At 38.5% G+C, this 22,113-nt stretch overlaps 1 long non-coding RNA gene across 2 annotated transcripts in view; it reads left to right on the top strand.

The window, feature by feature from the left end:
* Positions 1-21,750, top strand: part of LOC135974267 (uncharacterized) — a 105,935-nt gene extending 84,185 nt beyond the window's left edge. Inside the window, exons 2-4 of one of the 2 annotated variants that reach the window (XR_010591485.1) lie at positions 7,839-8,031; positions 11,298-11,402; positions 21,523-21,750. This is a non-coding gene — a long non-coding RNA (uncharacterized LOC135974267). The remainder of the gene's footprint in view (positions 1-7,838; positions 8,032-11,297; positions 11,403-21,522) is intronic. The other variant, XR_010591486.1, reaches the window with a different exon arrangement.
* Positions 21,751-22,113: the final 363 nt, after the last annotated feature.

The following is a 22,113-nucleotide window of genomic DNA, read 5'->3' as shown; positions in this document are numbered from 1 at the left end:
ATCAAACCAGAGGGACTTATTGCCTTTGTGTGTTTTCTGTAAATCTTCTTTCATCATGGATGTTACCTCTAATTGTTTTGATTTCTTTGCGTTCACCTGAAACCTAGATACCCACAGGCGATCTTGCTTCTCCAGCAGCTCTGAGCTCTTGTACTCTGACTTTCTCCAACACCCTAGGCCATTTGTGTACTGGTGGATGGATCCTATGACTTTTTCTTCTTCTGGGCAAATTTCTGTACTACACATTTGACTTTTCTTGTTAGGTCTTTGCATATTGTGTTGTCTCCATTTCCCTGTCTATGAATCTGTGTTACAGTACTTTATTCACCTATCCATTGGGCTTCCTTCCTTCCTTCCTTTTTTTTGGTAGTACTAGTCAGTGGAGCTAGGTTTTTACTTAATGTTTTTTTTTCCCCACATTTGACAGGAATTCAATATTATTCAGCCAGTGGAATTCCCCACCAAGACAGAAAATCTCCTTAACTACAGGAAAACATTTCAAGTGTGATTAAGTATCCTCTCTGATTTTTGCATTCTCCTTTGTTTGCTATTTGGTCTCTCCTTTTTTTCTTTCTTTCTTTTTTTTAATCATTCTCAGGCAGCTCATTCTGTTGGTCACCGTTTAGTCCTCGTTTTCTCTTATGACTATTCTGCCTCTGTTTATACTTCATCTCCCCCATTTCATCAAAGTTCCGTCGTCTCTCATGTTCCCTTGCTACTTGTCTGAGAATTCTTCACTTGTGTTCTTCCTGAGACTTTTGCCTCTACTGCCCTGTTTCCCTGAACTCCATGTGCACTCTCCCTTTCAAACCCTCTCAGACTAGCTGCTCTTCTTATTTCACATTTCCTACCTGATACTTCTGAATCCTGGCTCACTGCTGACCTTTGGTGCTTGCTTTTTTACCTTTGGTAAGAAAAAGTAGTTGAGGCTTCCTTCTAAATCTTACACTTCAAATTCCTCTTGTCATGTTTCACTTCTTATTTCTTATAAGCTGGTCTAATATACCACCTTCATTAACACCAATAGCTTATATAATCACAAACCTTTCCTCTGTCTTGCCTCGGTTTGCTCTGGTCTTTTCCCTTTGTTATTCACGCAAGCTCTGGTCTCCCCTGTTTTAAAAAGAAAATCACTTAGCCCCATGCTCCAAGTCTATATTACTTCTTTCAGAAAGGCCTTTAAATAACTCAGTGGAAAGTAGGCTGTTTATAGGAAATATCATAGGCATAAGTTCTAAAATCTCTTCCAAATACAACTTTGAATTCCATTAGAATGAATGTAGGGCACCTTTATGAATGATAAAACGGTAGAAAAATTAAAATAAAGGTTTATGTGCCTGATGGTTCCCTAAAATCACAAACACTGACACAGTGGATTTCTTTCATGATTTATAAGCTTTGAAACACATGGACTTGAAAACAACTTTTTTATAAAGTGGAAGTGACTGGAAAATAACGCCTTTGCCCTGCAGCTACCCAACGTAATCACCATTGTTGTTGAACTACAGAGGATGCAGGAAATCTGCATTTATATATATTTCTGTCAACAGGCATGTTCCTGATTTGAACTTGTAATAGAGAAATAAAGAGGAAATAACTCGTTCATCCACCAAAAATCACTATTGCTTATTACTCCTCTGAGTGCACTTAAATTGCTTTGCTCAATCTGCTTCTAAAATAAAATCCCCTTAATAAAATTACTGGGTATAAAAAGACATGAAAATACACATTAGCTTTCAGGCAAACAGAATATTTAGCTTTGTTTGCAAAGAACATAAAGAAAATGATTTTAGCTTTCAGATGATGGAGAGCTGTGTAAAACCATTGAGAATCACTTTACATGAGATCTGCTCCCAGAGGGATAGGAGAATGCAATAGAGATATCTGTTTGCATGGCTTTTCCACCCTGTTTAGAATTCCTTTGCTCTCTCTTGTAACATGCAGAAGAAAACACTTGGTGCAGTCTCCTTTAGCTCAAGTGGTACCAGGGCTGGCTCCAGCATTTCTGCCGCCCCAAGCAAAAAAAAACCAAAAAAAAAAAAGCCGCAATCATGATCAGCGGTGGCAATTGGGGGAAAAAAAAGAAGCCACGATCGGCAGCGGCAGTTCAGCAGCAGGTCCTTCGCTCCTAGAGGGAGTGAGGGACCTGCCACCCCCGAATTGCCGCAAGTGCCGCCCCTCTCCCTTGGGCGCCCCAAGCACCTGCTTGTTAAGCTGGTGCCTGGAGCCGACCCTGAGTGGTAGAGAAAGGATGCTTCAACTCTTTGATTCACTCAGTTCAGCTGTGTTGCCTTCCTAACTAGGAGAGGGTATTTGCTAAGGGGGCGGGGGGAGGGAGTGCCTTTCTCTCTATTTGCCCAGGTAGTGTAGGGATTCTGATAGGGTAGACTTAGGAATTAAGCTTTTCACAGTGTGTACCCTGCTTTCATTTGAGTAGTCATCCAAGGGTCACAGGGCAGTGCATTTGACTTTGACCTACTTTGTTTTGTGATATTTAAAAGCAGTAAATGAGGGCCTTCTCAGAAGATGGTTTTCTTTAGTTTGCTGCAGATGACCATCTGGTGGTGTGTGATGGGTGATTAGAACTGGGGCTTGGCATGTGTGGTTTATTTTTTTATTTTTTTTTTTTACCACCAGGAAGTTGGAGCACAAACAGGTGTTGGAAGCAAAGGGAGTGATTCCATATACCATGGAAAGGAAAATATTTAGCTTATGCAAATACATCTTAGGTTACCTGCCTTAAGACAACTTTGAAGTTAACATTTTTACTGCATATTTTACTGCATCTAACAATATGATGGCAATTCAAGTTGTTTATAAGAAAAGAATTTGAGACTAACTAGCAAAAGACACAAAAATAAACAGCATTTTTTAAAGTATATCAGAAGCAGGAAGCCTGCCAAACAATCAGTGGAGCCATTGGATGATCGAGGCACTAAAGGAGCACTGGAGGATGACACGGCCATGTAGAGAAACTGAATTAATTCTTTGCATCGGTCTTCACTACAGACAATATGAGGGAGATTCCCAAACCTGAATCATTCTTTTTAGTTGACAAATCTGAGAAAGTGTCCTGGATTAAGGTGTTAGTAGAGCTGGTTTTGGAACAAATTGATAAATTAAATAGTAATAAGTCACTAGGACCAGATGGTATTCACCCAACAGTTCTGAAGGAACTCAAATATGAAATTGCAGAATAACTAACTGTGGTATGTAAACTATCACTTAAATCAGCTTCTGTACCAGGTAACTGGAGGATAGATAGTGCAATGCCAATTTTTTAAAAAATGGCTTTTGCTGCAATCCTGCCAGTTACATGCTTGTAAGCTTAACTTCAGTACCAGGCAAATTGATTGAAACTATAGGGGAAAAAACAAAATTATCAGACACATAAATGAACACAGTATGTTGAGGAAGAGTCAACATGCCTTTTGTAAAGGGAAATCATGCCTCACTAATCTATTAGAATTTGTTGAAGGGTCAACAACATGTGGACAAGGGTGATCCAGTGGATATACTGGGATATTTGGACTTTCAGGAAGCTTTTGACAAGGTCCCTCACCAAAGGCTCTTAAGCAAAGTAAGCAGTCATAAGCTAAGAGGGAAGGTCCTCTCATGGATCAGTAACTAGTTAAAATATAGGAAACAAAGGCTAGGAATAAATGGTAAGTTTTCATCGTGGAGAGAGGTTAAGTAGCAGGGTCTCCCAAGGATCTCTACTGGAATCTCTGATGTTCAACATATTCATAAATGATCTTCAAAAAGAGATAAACAGTAAGGAGGAAAGTTTACAGACAATACAAAATTACTCAAGATAATAAACTCCAAAGCTTACTGAGAAGAGTTACAAAGGGATCTCACAAAACTGGGTGACTGTGCAATAAAATGGAAGATGAAATTCAGTGTTGATAAATGCAAAGTAATGAACATTGGAAAACATAATCCCAACTCTATATACAATGATGGGGTCTAAATTAGCGGTTACTACTCAAAAAAAGATCTTGGAGTTGTCATGGATAGTTCTTTGACAACATCTGTTCAACGTGCAGCAGCAGTAAAAAAAAATCAAACTGAGAATATTAGGAACCATTAAGAAAGGAATAGATAATAAGACTAATAATGAGTCAGCAGTGTGCCCTTGTTGCCAAGAAGGCCAACGGCATATTGGGCTGTATTAGTAGGAGCATTGCCAGCAGATTGAGAGAAGAGATTATTCGCCTCTATTTGGCACTGGTGAGGCCACACCAGGAATATTGTTTCTAGTTTTGGTCCCCCCACATACAGAAGGGATGTGGACAAATTGGAGTGAGTCCAGCAGAGGGCAACGGAAATGATTAGGGGGCTGAGGCACATAACTTACAAGGAGAGGCTGAGGGAACTGGGGTTATTTAGTCTTCAGAAGAGAAGAGTGGGGGGGATTTGATAGTGGGGGTTCCAAAGAGGATGGAGCTCGGCTGTTCTCAGTGGTGGCAGATGACAGAACAAGAAGCCATGGTCTCAAGTTGCAGTGTGGGAGGTCTAGGTTGGATATCAGGAAACACTATTTCTCTGGGAGGGTGGTGAAGCACTGGAATAGGTTACCTAGGGAGATGGTGGAATCTCCATCCTTAGAGGTTTTTAAGGCCCAGCTTGACCAAACCCTGGCTGGGATGATTTAGTTGGTGTTGGTCTTGCTTTGAGCAGGGGATTGGACTAGATGACCTCCTGAGGTCTCTTCAAGCCCTAATATTCTATGATTCTAAAACAGATAATATCATAATGCCTATAAATCCATGGTATGCTCACACCTTTAATACTGCATGCAGTTCTGGTCTTCCCCTTTCAGAAAAGCTATATTAGAATTGGAAAAAGCACACAGAAAGGCAATGAAAATGATTAGGTGTATGGAACAGCTTCCATATGAAGAGAGATTATAAAATTGGTATTGTTCAGTGTAGCGGAGAGATGACTAAGGGTTATTAAAGAGGTCTATACAATCATAAATGGTGAGGAGAAAGTGAAAAGGGAAGTGTTATTTACTCCTTAGCATAAAAACAAGAGCTAGGAGGTCACCCAATGAAATTAATAGGCAACAGATTTAAAACAAAAGAAAGTACTTCTTCACCCAATACATAGTCAACCTGCGGAACTCATTGCCAGGGATGTGGTGAAGGCCAAAAGTATAACTGTTCAAAAAAGAATTAGATGAGTTCATGGAGAATAGGTCCATCAATGGCTATTAGCCAAGATGGTCAGGGATGCAACCCCATGCTCTGGGTGCCCCATAACCTCTGATTGCCAGAAGCTGGGACTGGATGACAGGGGATGCATCACTCAATAATTGCCCTGTTCTGTTCATTCCCTGTGAAGCATCTGGCATTGGTCAATGTCAGAAGACAGGATAGTGTGCTAGAAGGACCAAGTATGACCATTATTATGATCTTAAAAGTGGAAGCTGGTTTTAAAACCAGCTTCCACTTATAAGATCATAATAATGATCTTATCTTGTCCATATAATGATCTTATCTTGTCCTCTTTACATTTGCTATAAATTGTCAAATACAGTAATGGTCTCTGTAGATTGGATAAATTTAGGCTGGGCACCCCCGCAGAACACTTTTTTATATTTAGGTTTTGGATCAGATGATGACTATTTTCACTGAATACTGTCCACTTCTGAGACTGCCAGGCAAGTATATGCTGAAGAAGTGGCAAGCATACACAAATGCTCGAGTGTAATCCATGAAAGCATGGTGTTGGTTAAGAACTGGATCCAAAGCCCACTGAATTGGAGCTCCATTCATACAGCTATACATAAACACCATATCTTTACCGCTAATAAAAGTGTTCTGTATATATCACCATTAAGAGAAATGATTTTAAACAATGTTTTAGATCTCTACAAGATCCATTGATGCTGCTTTTCATATTCATTTGTCTGTAAAGCCAGGTGTCTTGCTAACAATCAGTCTAAACACAGAGGGCATAAAGGGAGCTGTAAACCTCTAAAAATGACCTAAACAAGGGTTTTTTAGATATAAAAGTATCACAACTTTAAATTCTATTATCTCTGAAGTTTTCACAGCTTCCAACTCTATAATACTCCTATTTCTAGTCCTGCAGGGCTATAAAATATGAAACTTAAAATTCATGCTATTTTTATGATCTTATGCATTTTTATATTTTAAGTTTCCTATGTGAGACAGGGGCCACTTCTGGGGAGGACGGTTCACATTTGAAGAAGAAAAGCAGAAAAAACATTTTGTGTCTGGCGCTCTCTCTCTCTCTGTAATAGTAGATTAAGTCCCATGGGAGATGAAAAAGAATGCAGAAAGAGGTGAGGTAGTTAGAGGTGCACAATATATTTATAAAAAAGCTCTGAAACTTATCACCTCCATGTGTGTAAAATAAAATTTAAATAACTATATCTATTTCTATTCATGTATGATATATCGAGCCAGATTCTCTCCTGTGCTAGAACTCTGCTCGGCGCAGGACAGAGTGGAGAACATCAAGGAGCCAAATCCATCTCCCTTATTCTGAGGGCCATTACTAGTTCAGATGCCAGTTACAGATGATGATGGGCAGATACTAGGTTGTGCTGCTGATATAGGATCCTTAATGGACCCTATGCCAATGGAGGATTGTCATAGCAGAGCAGAGTTCTGACATGCCCCCTATTCTAGGGCGAGAAAGAGGGAGGTGGGAGGAGACCAGTGTGGAAACTGAGTGGTAACAGAATTACATCATGCAGAATTCTGTGGAACGGTTACTCCCAATTATGTCAGGGAAATTCTCTACTGGGAACATATGGCCAAATTACAGTACCCAAGACTGCGACCTGAGAAGCGGAAAGGGGCTAGTCTATCTTATCTTCAAAGCATTAAAAGGGATTTCAAAAAAAAAAGAAAAGAAACTATACCTTGTTAAAAGCATGACATTGATATCTCTAAAATGTATTGTATAAAAATACTATACCAAGGTGTGTTAGACTTCTACTTGCAAATCCAACATGCCCAGAAATACATCTAGGATTTAAGCAATTGGCAATATATGTCTGGACACTGAAGAAGATATTGCTCAACTATGTGAAAAACAGAAAAAGAGACTCTAGTCTGGTGGATTGAATAACAAAGAGATCAAAGCTGTATTGCAGAATGTAGACTTGAGGGAAACACCATGGCAAGAAGTTTTAATTGCCTCCGGATCCATCAGATTCAGACTGATTGATGTTATTGGATAGGTAAGAAATAGCTTCTAAGATCTGGAATTGATGTCTTCTAAATAGTCAGAATTCAGAAATGAGTAAGGAGGCAGAGCAGCCAGGACTTGAAAGCAAGGACATAGGTGCCTAACAGCTGCAGCTTTACCAGGTGAGCTAAAGCAGAGCTTAACAAACCCATACACGACATGTGTCTTTTTTATAGCTAACTACTGTTATTTGTAGAAATGATGGAATATTCCACTGTAGGAACACTCAGAGACCGAAGTAATTTCATGTGCTTGAACACTATTATAGAGATTTTGGCTGCTGTTGGACTATATAAAAATGGAAAGAAGCTGTAAAAACTTTAAGAAGTCATACTTAGAATAGTCATCTCTTTTTAAGAAAACTCCGTGTCTTGTAACATTGAACACACAAGTACATGACATTACTTTAACCTGGAAACTCTCTGGAAATACACTAAGATGTTTGTGGACAATTTGCTGAAGGAAATTAAAGAGATTAATGACTTCAAATAAAATTAAAAATTGCCTCAACCTTCAACTAAAATTTGAACTAAACTTTCTTTGATATTTTGAAAATGTGGATGGCGTGTGGTTGTAGTTAACCTTTGTTTTATATTTGCATGCCTTAGCATCTTCTGGCTTCAGCCAGCCAGGCAAGAACAGAAAGTGCTGTGCAATTGCCTGTTCTGGTGATATTCCTCTTCTGATCTTTACACATATTCCCTGCCTGAGAGTGGAACCACAACAGGATCTCCTGAGGCTTACTGATGGCAAATTAAAATGCCATTGACAATCACTGCATTCAAGCAAAGGCTGCAAAAGGTAAACTAGACAGAAACACTATAATATAGAAAAAAGTCAGAAAAATAAAACTTAAGAAATACCAGAGTATTTATGTAAGCTACTCAAATACTTTGTTATCTGAAAATGTAGTATAGCATGAAGAGTAGACATGATAAATGTTCTCTCTTTATTTAAGAAATGGTTATTTTGTGATATTTGGACAGCTGCTTGATTATTCATGAAGTTTTTTGCAAACCTCAAAAAAGTATGATATTTAGCTTGTTTGGGGAGTTGTCTCAAAATACATACCTGAATATTTTCTGTTTATGGTAACACACTTACTGTAGGCCCAAATATCCAGATATCGTGCGTGTCCAACATAGATGCACCTGTTTGAACGTGTGAGGTTTGATACTACAGCATGGCTTCTCCTATGCTTTTCACCACTACAGTAGATAGCTTTATATAAAATTCCACCTGGCATTCCAACAGTTTGAAAATAGTTATATTTGCCTGCAAAACAGTGGATATTTAAATGTGATAACTAGAGCGAGTCAAATTACTTGTTTCAAACATTTGATTAATTTAGCTCCTTGTCTGTTCACAAGATGATGCCAACTCATACAAATGTATTTGTGGTTTATAATAACTGGCAAATAGTTTATTACAATAATTGCAGTCAATGGGTTTTTCATGAATTTTATCTTTTATGATCTGTATATTCCCATTAGTGGATTATGGATGCCCACTAAATAAAATTGTCTTGAATTGTGTCTTCAGCTGTACATGGTGTTTGGTCACATAAGTCACAAGTTATTGTTTCTGCTGCTCACTTGGATGATAAATAGCAAACAACATTTAGAGTTTTGGATTTTGGATATTTATTGTTGAAGCTTATTTTATCTTTTTTGGTCTGTAAACTAGGCTGGAAATTTTACAAGATCAGGTTTTTCTCACATGATTTCCAGTTCTTCCTGGTTGGAAATGACAGGAGATCAACACTTGGCTATATTTCAGCACTGAAACCAAGAAATGCATAACTTAAAAAACCAAAAACAACAACCCATCTATAAAAATCCCATTCTTATTTGAACCTCAAAAGCTCCTTTAGCTTCAAATGGAGTCTTATATGTTCCAAATCAATGCATTAGTCCCTAACAGCAATCTGGTTTGATGGAGTTCAAGTTAGGTACTGTGTATGAATCTAGAAGTAAAAATGAGTATGGATATTTGCTATCCTGATTGTTAATTAAAGTATTTTCTTTTTACTTGTATAAGTGTCTTTATCTCTTCAGGGACTCCTCTAACAATCAGGTTTAAATAAAAGCAAATTTTACTTTCTCTGGGCTATTTTTAAACGTTATAAAGCAGTGCAGGGGACCCCCCTGGACCCCCAAGCTCTAGTGAGTCTAGTAAGAAGCATATGGTAAAATGTAGGTTCCCTCTTCCATCAGGGGAAATGAGGAGTACTTAACTATACTTCCCCCAATTCTCCCTCCTCTCCAGGGCCGGCTCTAGGTTTTTTGCCGCCCCAAGCAAAAAAAATTTTGGCTGCCCCCCGTCCCAGCCCAGGGCTCCTTGCCGGAGCCCCCTGCTGCCCCAGCCCTGGGCTCTTCCCCTCCACCCACACCCTCTGCCACCCCAGCTCTGGGCTCCCTCATTCCACCCCACCATTGCCCCACACACACACCTTCTGCCGCCCCAGCCCTGGGCTCTCCCCCCCCCCCCCCCCGGCACCCTCCTTCTGCCGCAGCCCTGGGTCACTGGTAACTCACTCCCACGGCAGGTCATTCAGCAGGAATTTTAGATGTGCACAGAACACAGACAGGATTGGTTCCCATATGGTTACAGAACTGCAGTAAAGTGGAACAATTTTCAGCTTGTGTGATTGGAGGATATCTGGATGCATATAAGACTGTCCAACATAAATGAAGAAAAGTTGAGGTGCCTTTATTATTCTTTTGTTCCTCTCTTTCTTTCTATGGGGAATTTGCCAATGCAATATCACTGTCTTCTTTTTAAGCAAACAAAAAAAAAAAGGCAATGGCTGTTGAAAATACCAATTCCAGTCCTAATAAACACTGGGAAGCATTTCTTGCTCAATTTATTCTACTTTTTCTACAGCAAGTTACAGTGGATCAGTATATTTGATTTGGGAAAAATGAAGTAACAGCTGCCCAAACTGAGCTTGAGCACGCCTGAATTTTGAGGTGTTCAAATCTGGAAGGCAGGTGGTGGTGGGGGGAAGGGGCTGTGGCTCCGCGGGGGGAGCACGGCAGCATATATGCAGCAGTGTGTCTGGTGCTGAGTGGAGCCAGACACGCTGGTCTGAGTGGCACGGTAAGGGGGCTGGAGGGTTGGATGGGGCGGAGGTTCAGGGGGGGCAGTCAGGGGGAGGGAGAAGGGGGGGTTAGATGGGTCAGGGGTTGGGGGGGGCAGTCAGGGGACAGGCAGCTGTTGGATAGGCATGGGAGTCCCGGGAGTTTGTCAGGGGACAGGTAGGGGGTGGAGTCCTGGGGGGAAGTTAGGGGGGGGGTCTCAGGAGGGGGCAGTTGGGGACAAGGAGAAGGGAGGCTTAGATAGGGGGTTGGATCCTGGGGGGCAGTTAGGGGCAGGGGTCCCGGAGGGGTGATCAGGGGACAGGGAGCAGGAGGATTGGATAGGTTGGGGTTTCTGTGGGGGGGGCAGTCGGAGGGAGTGGATGGTGGCAGGGTGGGGCTACCCTCCCTCCCCATGGAGTGTCCTATTTTTTGAATGTTAATATATGGAATCCCTACTCACAGTGCAGCTCTCCATTCACTGCAGCATGAGGTCTCAGCTACCTCACTCCCTCCCCCTCTTTCCTGTTGGTAGTGGCCAAGGGAATGCTGGGAAATGTAGTTCTTTCCCTGCTCCAGGGTTGGCTCTATAGGCAGGGAGCTAACCAAGGAACTACAACTCCCAAGGCCCCCTGTTGGTTCTCAGCTCTCATGCTGGATCCCTGCCGCCCCTGCAAATGGGCTGTCCCAAGCACGTGCTTGCTTTGCTGGTGCCTAGAGCTGCCCCTGCTCCTCTCCAAAATATTTCATAGGTTTAAGGAGAATTGTTGTTGATATTGTTTTTTGCTTCAACTAGTTTCTTCATTCCCAGTAATATATATACTCTGCAAATTGTTGGTGTGTCAACAGATCAAGAGTGATAGGTGTGTTCATTGTAAAATACAGGACTGATAATGAGCCATAAATATGCTCAGCACATTCTTTAAGAGGCATAAGTGTAACCAAAGCACTTTCTGAAGATATTGACACCTTGTTTTTTTTTTTTAGGGATAATCCTTTAAATTTTCAGAAAGTGAGAAGAAAACACATTTCAGTTGTTTCATTAGAAACCTGGGATAAAGACCAACATAGTCTGGCTCTGAAAGCTACTAGGTACATTCCATTTGTAAATATTTTGCCATATTTGAGAATTTAGCAAATAGCAAAATGTAAAGCTGCTTCAGTTAGTCATAGCAATGACTCACAGCTTCCATTAAGAATGGTAACATCTAACAGTCCTAGTGCCTGTTCCATGTACTTGATAACAGAGTTAGCTGTTCAAACATTGGTTCTTTAACTACCCAGTAAAAGTGTCAGCTTCCCAAAGGAAAAATACATTATGGTAGAAATAGTCTGACTGAAGGATTTTACATATCCACTGATGGTGTATGATTTTACTTCAAGTATTCATTCAGGCTATGTAATGTTCAGTATTTTGGGCACAGATCTTAGTTATAACATCAAGGTGAAAGTTTTTAAAAATAGTTGCCAAAATTAAACTCCTAAATAAATTAATCTGACTTTCTTTCAAAAAGTGCTGAGCATCCAGTCGCTCCCATTGAATTCATTGGTGCCAAAGTGGCTCTACTGTTTCCCTCATCCAGTGATCTTGGATTAACTCCAGAAAGGAAAATTTCTGATCAGTATCAGAATAAAAATCTCACTGTCAGTGAGATCTTTTAGGGCCTTAGCCAAAGCTTAGTTTATCACTAAGGTCTATATAAATTTTTAAATGAAGTTGATAAAAGTCTCTCCTTAACAGCCTTTAGGAAACAGAAAATAATTAAGTATAAATGGAAATTAAAGAGGGAAAAATGCAGCATTTAACATTATCTTTCCCACTCTCTGACAGAAACACTATCAAAAAATCTAAAATAAGAATTACAAAGAGATTTCAGTGCTCCTGGGGTTGTTTACCCCCAATTTTACTGCATCTTAATAGCCTGCATTCTGCCGCTGTCCTTACTCCATTCTGCTTTGTACCTGAAATCAAGCAAGTACGAAAGAAAAATGAACAAAGTAAGAGGATTATTTGAATGCCGTTGCATTTCTGAGCATAATAGTTGATCTAAATAGAAACTTACGCAAAGGTGTAAATTAAATTGTGGATTCAAAACAGTACAGGACAAAGAGAAAGTCATACCAATTGAAACAGGTTTTGTTCTCAAGGATAGACATAAACACACAGAACGAGAAAAAGATGGAAAAGAAAAAATACGTAGCTAAAGAAACAAAGGAAAAATGTCTTTATAACCTTAGTTGTCACTTGAATTTTTACCTGGGAATTAATCAGTTTTTTTAAAGTATGACTTTTTTGAGTGCCCTGAAATGTGCTCGGCACTTCAAAACAAACAAAACACTCAGGTATGGTCCCTGCCCAGAAGAGTATGTGGAATCACACCGCAATGTTGTAGATACTTACAGGCATGGGTAACTTTATGCATGTGAGTTGTCCCTGAAGACTGAGGTAAGGCTTTTTCCTCTCCTGCCAGATGAAGCATTTGTTCCTCTTTAGCACTGGTTATAAATTAGTCTTTCCCATTCAAAGTTAAGTGAGAATCTGACAGGAATGTCTAGAAGATTCTAGAAGTAAGGGCAAAACTGTTTCAGAGATATTGGATCACAAATAGAAGTAACAGTGAATGTCTGTCTGGTTTATACTGTGAGAGACAGAGTGACTTTCATTTTCCAAAAAAAATTATCATGATATCTGAGAAAAAATGCTTTGCCCGTTAGTTTTGTTAGTTGTAGCTGACTAACATTTTCAAAATGACTAAAGCTGTTTGGCCTGATATGTTATTGCCCTATAATAGAGACTGTTTACAAATGAATATAACAGCTGTATAACTTGGTTGTATTCCCTTTTCCTTGTGCTCTGAATCTGGTGAGCTTTGCAACAATTTCATCAAACTGTTTTCTTTCACTGAGCATCAGTGAGATTTGAGACTTAAAAACAGACACCAAGAGATCCTAACATACTGTTCCATCATACTTCCACTGTTATCAGAGATGAAAGAGCGTTGATAGTATTAGTCTGCTTCTTTGTTTGTTCAACATTCTTTCTGATTAGTTTTAAGTTCTTACTCACTCCTCCAGGGCTGGACTTTGTATCACTTTGTTCAGTCAATTCTCCTGGAGAGGTTATATTTTCAAACCTTTTAGCCTGTGACTTGGGCCTCCAGACCTTCCAAGTGCAGTTAGCTGTGTTTGGATACGAAGAAAGGTGTCCAGCTGCCTGTAAACTGGCTGGGATATATGAAGCTTTTACTTTACAGAATAAGGTCATTTGTCATTAGACTGCTTGTCATGTTTATGCTTTGAAATGTTTCAGTATCCTTGTGGGGTCAGACTTTGTGTGTTGTTGTTATAGTATTTAGAAGAATTTATGTCCAAGCTGAAAAAGAAATGCCAAATTTTACTTCTCCCTTTATAGCTTAGTCATCTGCAGATTATATATATTTTTTGTAGGGCTGTTAATTTTTCTTCTTTAAACTTCAGTTGTATTCCCAATCCCATGTAAATTCTGAGTATTCTGCTCGTCCACATATTCACAGAGAATCATCTGGAATATTTTAATCAGAGATGCTTCGTTACTATGGTGATGGGGCTGGCCTGAGAACTTGGAGGGCAACGGAGCAAAATTGCTCTGGAAAAAAATATATAGCTATTATTTTTAGAATTGTTTTTCTGTCCCTGAGACACTGCTTTTTGGATAGAAGTTCTTTTATCATACTGAAAACATTCTTTTAAAGAAGGATTTTCTAACACCTTTCATGAACGTTTAGAAATATTTCATTTTTTGTTTACAATATTTCATTTTACATATTAGCAATGGGGATGCAACCATGTGCAACAGTTTTGGGTATATTTACATAGCAGTACCAGATTAGTTATTGCAGTAGTTTTGGCAAAACATGTTATATACCCAAAATCTACCCTTTTAATCACATAGGTCTAGAAACAGAAGCCTTGCTAACAATGGCACGGATCCTGCAAACACCTGTATATATGATTAGCTTTAAGCATGCGAGTAGTCCCGGTGACTTTAAAAAAATAGTTTTGGTAAATAATATTTTGTCTGTAAAATCACAGTATTTTCTGAGTGGTATCACAGATTAAAAGCAGCATTGGTTTTATACCTTAGTCACATATTGTAGTTTCTGTTCCTTAACTTGACTGGTATAACTCTTGGAATAAGGTTACATTTGTGAATATTTGGGTCTCAATCCTGCAAATACACACACACATGCATAATTTTATTGACTATTGACTTCACTGGGACTGCTTGTGCATGAAGTGAAGCATGTGTGTAAGTGTCTGGTGGATTGGGGCCTTGTTTTCCTAAATTCATCATCTGTTCTCTCTGAGTATTTCATAATTGCATCAAACTTGTTAGAAAGAAGACAAATTCATTTAAAAATCCAACCAAATATATTTTGCAGTATTTTCCCAAGGTTAACTATGAACTAATTGACTTTTTCCTTCCAGTGAGAATAAATCTAACTCTTTTCCTGACAAAGTAACTTAGGGTATGTCTACACTACAATAAGAACCCACAGCACCGAGTATTAGAGCCCCGGTCAATTGATTCGAGCTTGCTGGGCTAAGCTGCGGCACTAAAAATTACAGGGTAGATTCAGGCTAGGCTAGAACCTGTGAGCTCTGAGACCCTTCCCCCTCATGGGATTTCAGGCTCCAGCCCAAGCCCGAAAGTCTACACTGTAATTTTTAACCCCACAGCCTGACCCAGCTGTCCCAGGCCAGTTGTAGCCGTGCCCCGGGTCTTTTATTGCAGTGTAGACATAATATCAGATATTTTAGTAGCATTCCAGCTTTGTACTTCCCTTAGTCAGTAAAATCTTCCTATGGTCTGTTGTCCAGTATTGCAGTCAGTATTCTGAATGGGGGTCTAACAAGTGCCCTGTACCATACTTGTATATTACTTTATATTTCATTTTCTATTTTATTATTCTGACAATACAATTTAGTACCCTATTTGCCTTTTTTACTGCTGCTCTGTACTATGCTGATAGTTTCAATATTTTCACATTTACTCCAATATCCATTTTCTGATCAGTGTGCTTAATTTGAAACGATGATTATAAGCCTCTTTCATCTCAGATGTTTTTCCCCCTTTAGTTCTCCCTCTCCCCCATTAAAAGCTGTATTTATCCAATTTCTGCTGTGATGTAGGCAATTTAAAACCATTTACGATAATACAAAAAGGACTTGGAAAACATTTCACATTATTAAATTCAAATGGCTTGGAGATAGGATGGCAAGAATTAATTCAGCAGGGAAACAGTAAACGGTAAACAGTAGTAGTGCAGTAGTAGGGCAAGGTTGAAGGTTAGTACAGATGAATGGCTAATAAGATCAGAAAAGAATCAGGAAAACTAGGAGATGAGTAGAAAGTGAGAGAATGTCCTTGATTCACAATGCAGGCAAGGCTGGGTGGGCAAAGGAAGTCTGGAAGAGAGGGAAACCAGGAACAGAAGACTATCTTATCTAGAATCAGAGATATGGAAAGTGATCTTGAAGTTGATTACAGTGGTCTAAGAATAGCAGGAACAGAAGATATCTTTTTGGAGACGGGATGAGTATTTTTACTCTGCATACTAAAATTTCACTTCTGTTCTGATCTGGTGTTTCCAAGCCTACACACATCTCATTGTTAATCTGGGTTTACAATTGCTGGACCTGGGTCTCGCAACCATGCTAATGTGTCCACATTGCCCTATTCCAACCTTTTGACTTGGATCTGTGGCTTGAGCTGCATCCACACTGCAAAATGATAGGGCTTGGACCTAAGGGACTCAGGCTACAACCCACCTCACTAGCAGGATCCTAGGATCCAGGTCCCTACTGCTTGCAACCTGAGCCAGATTGATTTGTGTATGGATGGAACAGAGCTTGGGTTTAAACATGCATCAGAGCCTGGGCTCAGTGTGCAGTGTAAACATACAGACATAAAGCTTTCAACCCCACAAAAAATACCCATTTATCCTGCCTGCCAATGGTAATTCCTGAAGTCCAAACCCTGACAGGTTAATCCAGCCAGCCAGCTATGGGTGAATCCTAGCTCCATTGAATTTTGCCATATTTTGCCAATTTTGCCATATTTCACCCAATGTATATTTTCTTTGTTGCCATTTTTCCAGGTCCAGGTTTCCCTAGTCTGTCTCTATGGAAAAAAAAATCTTTCCTGTTTCCACAGTAGCGGAAAGCTCAGGATATTTTCTGCAGATTCTTTATGCTTGGATAACCATTTTTCTGCAAGCCAGAGGCACTGGCTTTATTTCCTGATAGGCCAAACCAACATTCCTTCAGTAGAATAATCTCTTATGGGAGGTAACATTAAAAATGTTTTTTTAAACATCTATGTTTAAAAACATCTTAGGGAGCCTGACCTATGCAAGAATAATACAGGCAAGACTAACACACTGTCATAAATCACGTTGTTAAGGAAATGTCTTTGGAATGATTTGTGCACAAGTGCTGTACAGTAACATTAGCCCTCATACTCCATTTCTTGATTTTTAGCTGTAGCCAGCTAAATCAATTACACTGTTTAAATGTAAGCATCTATTAATATTTGGCATTTCACTTAAAAGGAGCAATGTGTGCAAGTTTTAAAATATACAGTATTGATCTGGGGAAGAGAATGGGTTCTGGCCAAAAAAGGGTTATATTGGTATTTAAGAATTTTGAAAAAAATTATATCTCCAAGAACTACTCCAATATTAAAAAGATAAGCATTTGGAGTTATGCATGCAAGCTGTGAGCATGCTAATCCATACATTTGAAAATTTGGCTTTGTAGCTACTGTGCTACTTAGGAAAATCAAGTTTCACCCTCCTCCTCTCCCCCAAATTGACAGGCTAAACCAGCTTGGAAAAAATGCATGGCCTTAGGAATGGGGTTTTTTGCCCCTGAGCCTCACAAAGTTGTTATTTATAGATTTTCTGCTTTTCATTTTCTGCTTGAATCAGCCTTTAAAGAAATTAGCGTACACAGAGACTTCTCTGTGGCTGGGAAGCTATTATCTGTCTTTCTACTTGCTATCACTTCAGATTGTAGGTAAGCAGATACTAAGTTTTTGTTTATAAAAATGGAATTGCTTAAATTAGCTCATTTTATTTCTGTTCTGTTGCTTGTTGACAAAGATGTAGACAAGACAGACACAAGATCATTTCTTTCTTATGTTTCTCAGTTTGTTTCACACATTCCATTCAGACATGACATATGTTTCTTCCATACAGCTCATCTATTTTCTTTGTATTTTTAGCCTTTACCCAACAGTTTCTTAAAAACTTCACGATTTTCTGGAATATGTCTTTCCAAGAGTATCACCAGTTACTTACGCTTTATTATTTCTATATTGCTGAGATGGGAAGCTTGACACACCTAAACTTATAGCTGTCTGCCCTGTGTTTTTATTTCTCAAGCATTTATCTTTTGAGCCAACATCTCATTCTTGCCTTGTGATTTTTCATCATGGCTTCTAATTTTTGCTGGTTTGAGACACCAGTGTGAAATGCTGGAAGAGTGGCATTTAATAAGATACTAGATAGTTCAGCAACAAACAAGTTCTTCTGTATTGTTCTGAGAAAGAAAGAGGATAAGGATAAATGATACTTTTCTGTGTGGATAGAAAACAAAAAGCAAGGAACAGTTTGACAGCTCAGGCTGAAATATACCATATGTCCTCTGGTATCCAGGACCAATGGAACAGGACATTTAAATATTTTCTTAATGCTACCTGTTGAGCCTGGGCTTTTGTAGACATATTGGGAGAGATCCTCAGATGGTGTACATTGTCATAGCTCTATTGACTTCAAATGAGCTTTGACAATTTATACAAGTTGAGTATCTGGCTCACTGTGTGTTTGTGCCTTAATTTTGCATTTCCTCTCTCTACTATTTTCTGTCAAATGCAAAGTGGGTCAGTAAATAAATATTTTTTTGTATGAGCATACATAAAGGGGAAGTCTTATGTGTGAAAAATCTCAGCAGTGTTAGTTCCCAGTGCATCATGAATAAATGTAGAGTATTTTAATGCCCACATTAAATAACAATATGCATATGAAATAACTGCTAAAGGTAATTTTTACACTTACATTACAGTTTGAGAGGATGGTGATAAAAATAACCACATGACTAAATGTATGATGTGCTTTTTAAAATGTTTTACAATTTTCCTTCCTTTATTCAAGGCCTTCCTCTTTTTATTTAATAATTTATGAATCAATAACATAAATTAACACAGATATGCATCCAGAATAACCACAAACACCCAATAACTGAGATCACTAAATAATTCCATAATTCTATGATGGCATTCATATAACTTGTAGTATAAAAATCCAACTATATGAAATATAAATCTCATTTATAATGTACTTGAATTTTCAGAAAGCCTTTGACAAGGTCCCTCATAAAGGGCTCTTAAGCAAAGCAAGCAGAAATGGGACAAGAGGAAAGTCCTTTCATGGATCAATAACTGGTTAAAAGATAGGAATAAATGGTTAGTTTTCACAGTGGAGAGAGGTAAATAGCAGGCTCCCCCAAGACTCTGTACTGGGATCAGTGCTGTTCAACATATTTATAAGTGATCTGGAAAAGGGGGTAAATAGTGACATGGCAAAGTTTCCAGATAACACAAAATTATTCAAGATAGTCAACTCCAAAGCTCACTGAGAAGAGTTACAAAGGAATCGCACAAAACTGGATGACAAAATGGCAGATGAAATTCAGTTTTGATAAGTACAAAGTAATGCACGTTGGGGAAAAATAATCCCAATTATACATACAAAATGAGGCTCTAAATTAGCAGTTGCCATTCAAGAAAGAGCTCTTGGAGTCATTGTGGATTGTTTTCTGTAAAGATCTTCTCAGTGTGCAGTGGCAGTCAAACAAGCTAACAGAATGTTAGGAAAGGGATGGATAGTAAGGCAGAAAATGTCATAATGCCACTATATAAGTCCATGGTATGCTCACACCTGGAATACTGCCTGCAGTTCGGGTTGCCCCATGTCCACAAAGATGTATTAGAATTCGAAAAAGTACAGAGAAGGTCTACAAAAACGAGTAGGGATATGGAGCAGCTTCCATATGAGGAGAGAATGGAAAAAGACTGGGACTGCTCAGTTTAGAATAGAGATGGCTAAGTGGGAGTATGATAGAGGTTTATAAAATCATGAATGGTGTGGAGAACGTGAATAGGGAAGTGTTATTTATCTCTTCATATAACACAAGAACCAGAGGTCACTGAATGAAATTAATAGGCAGCAGGTTTAAAATAAACAAAAGGACGCACTACTTCACACAACACACATCGATCTGTGGAACTTGTTGCTAGGGTATATTGCGAAGGACAAAAATATAAGGGATCAAAAAAGAATAAGAAGTTCATGGAGGATAGGCCAATCAATGGCTGTTAGCCAAGATTGTCAAAGACGCAACCCCGTGCTCTGCATGTCTTAAACCTCTGACTACCAGAGGCGGGGATTGGGTAAAAGGGGATGGAACACTCAATAACTGCCCTGTTCAGTTCATTCCCTCTGAAGCATGTAGCACAGGCCACTGTCGGAAGACAAGATATTGGGCTAGATGGACCATTGGTCTGATGTGCTGAGTAGCACAATTAGGTTTAGCTGTCTTAACTGAATTGATAGTTAGTGCCACAGAACACAGAGTAAAAGAATAATAAAGAGAACAAAATCAGAATACACAACAAATAAATGTACATAATAGAAGGAAGTTAAAAAATAAAAATGAACAGACAATAAATAGGTAAAGTGACTGTAAAGCATCCTTCCACTCCACTGGGCAAGTCCTAAGTCAGTAATTTGATCTAATATCATGAAAAATAAGCATGGTATGTGAGAAGAGGCTACAGACAAATAATTATTTATCATCCACACAATACATTCAAATACATAATTGAAATAATTTGCTCCAAACATCTCTATTTACAAAATGTCATTCTTTCTGTGCACCAGTATCAGTTCTTCAAAATAGGCAGTATCTCTTATATACAAAATTTGTTCTTTTAGTGTGGCAGGCAATGAATATATCCACCTACAAAGCAAAATGCACTTTTCTTACAATACTGATATTGCTCTCTCTTTTGTGTTGCTTGATAAATGTTGACTACTAAAATCATGCAGCAAATAATTTAGAAGGTTTTTGAAGATCTCTGGTAGATCATTACCTGCTGCATTTTCTAGTACTTTGATGTTGTTCAGTTGGACAAGACCAAGCTATATGCTCATTATAAAAAAATTAAATGTGATCCCTCGGGCAGCTGTGATCATTTTCGATTCTAGCTGGTGACCAATGTATACCTTGTAGAACCTTGTATGATATGAGTTTTTATTTAGCTTCTCTAGCAAATTCATGAAGAGACTTTAGTGTACACCTTCACTGCTTTTCTAAAAAGGTCATGTGTAAGTCCTATTCCCATTTCAATTTTAAGTTATCGATACTGGGAATTGGACATGCTTGCTGTAATATAGCACTATAGGATCTAGATACTAAATGTTAACTATAAGTAATTTTGAAAAGAGAAGAGGTTAGAAATGGCAGAATTGCATAATTCAGCAAATGTTGATTCATCTTGTTTTATTTACTCTTATGAGAGTTAGGTAAACAATATACATTTTACACAAAATAATGGAGTAAAGGTCAAAAAGTTACAATTTTGCAACTGATTTTCTATGTGGAGTGTTTCTAATGCTTTTCAAGGACATTTAATGGCCACTTTTGAAAACGTTGCCCTAGAACTAAGCAACTTGAGAGCCTAAGTCCTATTTTCAAGCAAATTAGAGGGACAAATGCATGTACACTTCTGAAAATATCATTCATAATAAATAATATTCTGAAACCCTGAATGTGGATCCTGATTGAAAGCCTCCAAGTAGTCAGTATTTTCATGTTTTATCCATCTCCCCCTAAATATAATAAATGCAAACTTTTACATGCTCCCTGAAAAATCTCACTTTGTTCTTCAAAGTTGTTTTACTTTTTACCTTCTCAATTTATTTCTAATTAATAAAAGAATATCTAATAATCTATAGAAATAATACAAATATAGAGGTTCTAAGTTGTTAGTTTGATCTTTGTTGTTAGAACAGTCAAAGTAAGAATTTACCTATATTTATAACAAAAGTTAGCCTTGCTGCGATATTTAACAAATCGGCAGTCATGTTTTTCCACTACTCTTTTTCAGGTATTTGATGCAAGCAGATCATGTGGTACTCAAATCACTCCACTGTCCCAGTATCATCTAGATTACTTTTCCCATCTGAATACTTTCATCCAGTTCAAGCCAAGGTTGCCATAATAGTGCTATTTTTCTTCTTTGCCAGGAAAAAGAATCACAAATCTCCCCATATGGACATCCTTTGCTTTTAAAAAAATATTGTTATTATTGATTTACATATACAATAAACATAATTTGGAGAATCAATAAATGAGTCTTATAATTTCAGAATATGTGCTGGGTCTTGTTTCTATTAGTTTAATCATTTGGGGCTTTCTCAAAACAAATTTAGAAGATCTCCAGTATTTCAAACCGAACAAAGAAAAACATTGACAATTTGGAAGTTGCTGGTCGGGGGGTAGGGGGAGGAAGGTAGGCAATCTTTTGGACATACTATATCAACTTGTGCCAGATTCTCAGCAGGTGGAAATCAATATAGTTCTATTGACTTCAATGACTTCAAACCGATTTATACCTGTTGAGATGTGGGTTGCCAACCCTCCAGGATTGTCCTGGAATCCCCAGGAATTAAAGTTTAATCTTTAATTTAAAATTATG

The sequence above is a fragment of the Chrysemys picta genome, chromosome 11, assembly GCF_011386835.1.
Source record: "Chrysemys picta bellii isolate R12L10 chromosome 11, ASM1138683v2, whole genome shotgun sequence".
NCBI classification, from domain to species: Eukaryota; Metazoa; Chordata; order Testudines; family Emydidae; genus Chrysemys; species Chrysemys picta.
The sequence above is the reverse complement of the archived record's forward strand: the minus strand, read 5'-3'. Positions and strand labels throughout refer to the sequence as shown.